Genomic DNA, 4,469 nt, shown 5'->3' on the forward strand with positions numbered 1-4,469 from the left:
ACAGACAAACAGACAAACAAACAGAATGAAACTTTTCCGGTCAGTGGAGTAATGGGCTTCGCTAATCGCTCAGCCAATTAGCCATGTGAGGAACAATAATTTTTATTTGCACGTGGATGTTGAACCTGTTGAACCTGATTTCCTTATCCCTGAAGATACAGCCTTCAGGGATGTGAATTCAAGCAGAGATTTGCCTCCAGTATCAATGCAACAAATTGCATTATTTCTAGAAAAGTAAGTGTATTACTAAACAACACATTACATGGAGATCAGTAATTTATTAAAATATCACTTGATACAATATCACATTACAGATTTCATTCTGATGGTGGTTCGGCTTATGCAATGTACGATGAGAAGTTCCTACAATTTTTAAGATACTCCAAAGACAACCAAGATAGTAAACATTTTTATAAGGGCTATGTTAGTGCTGAAATGTACAAAAATGTAAGTTACTGTGTATATATTAAATTAGACTGTGATAGGATGATAGAAGCTACACACTGTAATTGTGTTGCTGGCGCAGGTGGGTCGGCTCATTGTAAGCATATAGTTGTAGCTCTGTTAGGAATTAATGACATAGCTTTAAATGGTAGGATTAATTTAAGAGAGTCATGTACAGATCAGCTGCAAACGTTTCACAGACCATCTAAAAAGTATCAAGGCTCTCCCCTGAAGGCACAAAAAATGGTGAAAGCTAGTAAGCGCAATGAAGAGCCTTATTATAATCGTGACCCAAGGCCAGTCAGATTAAGGAACGTCACAAAATCAGCCATTACCGGTAGACTGCGTAACTTACTTAGTTCTATTGATTCTACCATGCCATTCAAACATCTGCTAGCCCCTGCCAACCCATACGCTCTAGAGTTGGACCATGTATACACCCCATATTTTAGTCCTAAAGAAGACTTTTTGAAAAAAAAAAAAGAACTTGCTGAAGGTGTCTCAAGAAACAATACGATACCCCCTATGAAAAACCGCTCACCGCCTCAATGGCTCTGAGAAAACGCTCAGCTCACTCCCCGCCTGCGGACAACCGCTTACCTCGCTTGGCGCTCCGGATAACCGCTTAAGTCGCTTTTTCACCGAAAACGTAATATTGGTATCATTCGAAAGAGGCGGAAATTCTCGAATTCTTTTTGGTTCGAATGCATACTAACTGCTGCCTATCTAATTAACAGGTCACCGACACGAGCCATCGAAGAAAATAAAACACCAGCTGAAATGTGGTTTGGAGTGAAACCAGATTTGTCAAAATTAAGAGTGTTTGGATGTAAAACTTATGTTAAGAAACCTAATATCCAAGTAAATGGTAAATTTGACAGTAGAAGTAAGAGGGGCATATTTTTAGGTTATTGTGACAATGGATGAGAAGAAAATTATTGTTGCCAAACACATAATATGTGATCAGTCTAAAAATACTTTTGATAACAATTTGAATGATGAAGTGTTTGATTCAGATAATAATAGGACTATAAGGGTGGAAAATAATAACTCTGAAGAGAAAGAACAGGAGGATCACGAAGAATTAAATGATGTAGTGAATAATTTTGGGCCCGAGATAGAGGAATTTGATGAACCAGAAGAAGCTACGGGTAATTTAAGAAGAAGTACTAGAGTAAGAATGAAACCAGCCTATCTACGAGACTATGTAACACTTGCTTCAATTGCCAAATATGTTGATGAAGCGGAAGAGAACTTTGATACCCCAATTGTTGTAAATGTGTTGAGTGCTATTGAATTAGTAAATAAGGTTCCCTTAACTTTTGGTGAGTTACAGGTTAGGACAGATAAAGAACTTTGGAACTGGTACAAAGAAAGAATACGGGTGACTGTGGAGGAAAAAAGGCTTAGGATTGTGCAGCTGGCGGAACAAATAATTTCTGAGGACATTAAAAAATCTAGATGTCGAAATGATCAGTACAACGCCCCCCAAAATATCACGGGGCCTCTCCCTGAAAGCTTAAAGTGCTTTATATCGACTTTAATTACTACAAAAGCTTAAGTAGAAAAAAGCCGCAAAGGCGTTGGAAAAAAACGGCATGCCTTAGGGGAGGCGTTGATGTATGCAGCACGCCCTAAGACTTACATTCCTCCTCTTCACTGTGCCCTTACTATACTGACAACGGGTAGAAACTCCCGCTGCCGGGCTGATACCATCATCGTCTCGGCTCTTGCAAACGTTAAAACGAACAAACGGGAGGGTCTTCAGCACTGAAACCTTTTGTATCGCACTCATAATTTATGCCTACGTGGCTTAGGAGGTGTGTCGCAGCTTTACTTTGTTTGGTAAGAACAAAACTTTAGGGACAACGGACATGACCTGGTAAACTCGTGCTAAATTTCTCATACCACCCATATTTCATTGTCGTTTAATTTGCGAGCCACAAAGACAATGATAACGAGTATGGGAGAGAAGGTTTCAGTGCTGAAGACCCTCCTGTTCGTTTGTTTTAACGTTTGCAAAATACGGCTCCGCGCAGCTCGCACGATGATGGTATCAGCCCGGCAGCGGGAGTTTCTACGCGCTGCTACTGACCACCACTCTAGGTTGCCGTGTCGTGATAAGATTGACATTCTTAACCCCTTTGGTTTGTTGGTCAGTTACCATGAAACTAAACATGCGTTTAGTGTGGCCATGTTCAAGCGCGAGAACGAGGAGCGTGTGTTTGAAGTGCAGCGGGAGCCCCGCGACTTCACACAGTACGTTGTTTGACAATTTCGATCACGACACCTCGACGCTCGACGGCCACGACACTGTGCATGTTCTGGGAGGCCAGCGCATCGTCACCCTCGTGGACCCCACCGCCGAAAAAGTCTGAAGGGATGGTCGCTAAAGTAGCTGTTGTGAACCATGAAGGAGGTGTTACCGTGACTGACTTTATCTCAGATAATGAGAGGGCTCATGTCGGTCCGTACCTGTATACAACTGCATTAGCAAAGTTGGTTCAGCAGGAGAGGATTAGTCTAGAGGTGTGGGAGGAGAAAGTGGCTACACTTATAACAGCACATTGCATGACCACTGATGCAAACATAAAAAGGCACTGAACTTGTATGCTTCAGTCAGGAAAGAAATAGCAACACTAGAGCAATGGGGAGGTGGTTCTCTCGTTTTGCCCACCCTACAGATGGAAAACCTTGATTCTCTACTCCATGTTCTGGATTTTTAAAATCTGTAAGGTAAGCACATATGAGGACTACATCCGGACATTGGGGTCTTTGAACATCATAATAAGGAAGAGGCAGTCAAAGACTGCTATGGAAGGAGAATTGGCAATTTCGACTAACATGTTCGTTAGGAGGATGAGGCCTTTTGTCAGTAAGAGTAAGGATATCCACCTCCCACCTCATGTCCTTCCCACTGGCAGGCTCAATGAAATTGCAGGAACAGTCGCACACATTACTGTAACAAAATCCATGAATCAGTACCCAAACCACTAGTCAGTCCGAGGTACATCCTGCACCTGAGAGGGGATAGCTCATCTGCTTTAGATTTTCTTACCTCATTCTACAGCTTAGAGAAACACTGCAAAGCAGCACAACAACCCCATGAAAGGTATGAGATAATGCAGTCTCTCCACATGTTCCACCAATTCCTTCTGCAAAAGAAGAACCTGCACTGCAACACGCACCAGGTCAGAAGCAATGCACTTAAAGTCAACGTGTTGTCAGGCTGAGGAATGGTGTACAAGGCGTTGATGCTGCAATGTCATTGCGGTCTTGTGAATGGACCATAAGGGTACTGCAGTTGAACCTAAAATTTGCATGCCTATAAGATTACACAAACCTCAAAGCTCAATTGTGTTTTCATAAATGACTTGGTGTATCCATTTCTTGTGATTTTCCACAAAATTTCCACAAAAAGCTTTGTAACTTTGAGGCAAATGCTCTCATCTTCATGTTTTGTCTAGTTTTTGTTGTGTAAGTTGTAAAGTCTTGTTTCAGCTTGTTTCAATCGCCTCATCCACTGCAAAAAATTAGAGTCTGATACAGAACGATCTACAGCGTTACTGTAGATGCCGCTCTTAGTCACTGCACCTAGGGTACAGAGCGCGTAGTGCAGTGTTGCTGTAGCACCGGAAAGCCCAGGATTTACACGGTACAGTGTACGAATACGGCTCCACTGTACACAGTTTTGTCCGCGCATTTGCCTTACAGTGGTCCTGTACATTGCTCCCTGTACCAAATTTTAACCATTAAAACTACATCGATGCTGTTATTCGAATAACAGAAGTTCCTGGAAAATAATTAGCAGGACGATCTGTAGTTTTCCTGTCATAATTTTTTGCAGTGTCCCTTCTACTGTTTATTATTGTTGTAAATTTTGTTAATAGTGTCAATAAAACATTTTGAAAACGTTACTACATGATTATGCTTAATTATACATAACTTCCAGTACGATTTAATAACATGTCTTGTTACATCTACAAAAGTCACCTGTAAGAAGTACGTCATTGTCTTCTTGTCGC

The sequence above is a fragment of the Frankliniella occidentalis genome, unplaced genomic scaffold (genome assembly GCF_000697945.3).
Source record: "Frankliniella occidentalis isolate FOCC.00 unplaced genomic scaffold, Focc_3.1 Scaffold68, whole genome shotgun sequence".
NCBI lineage: Eukaryota > Metazoa > Arthropoda > Insecta > Thysanoptera > Thripidae > Frankliniella > Frankliniella occidentalis.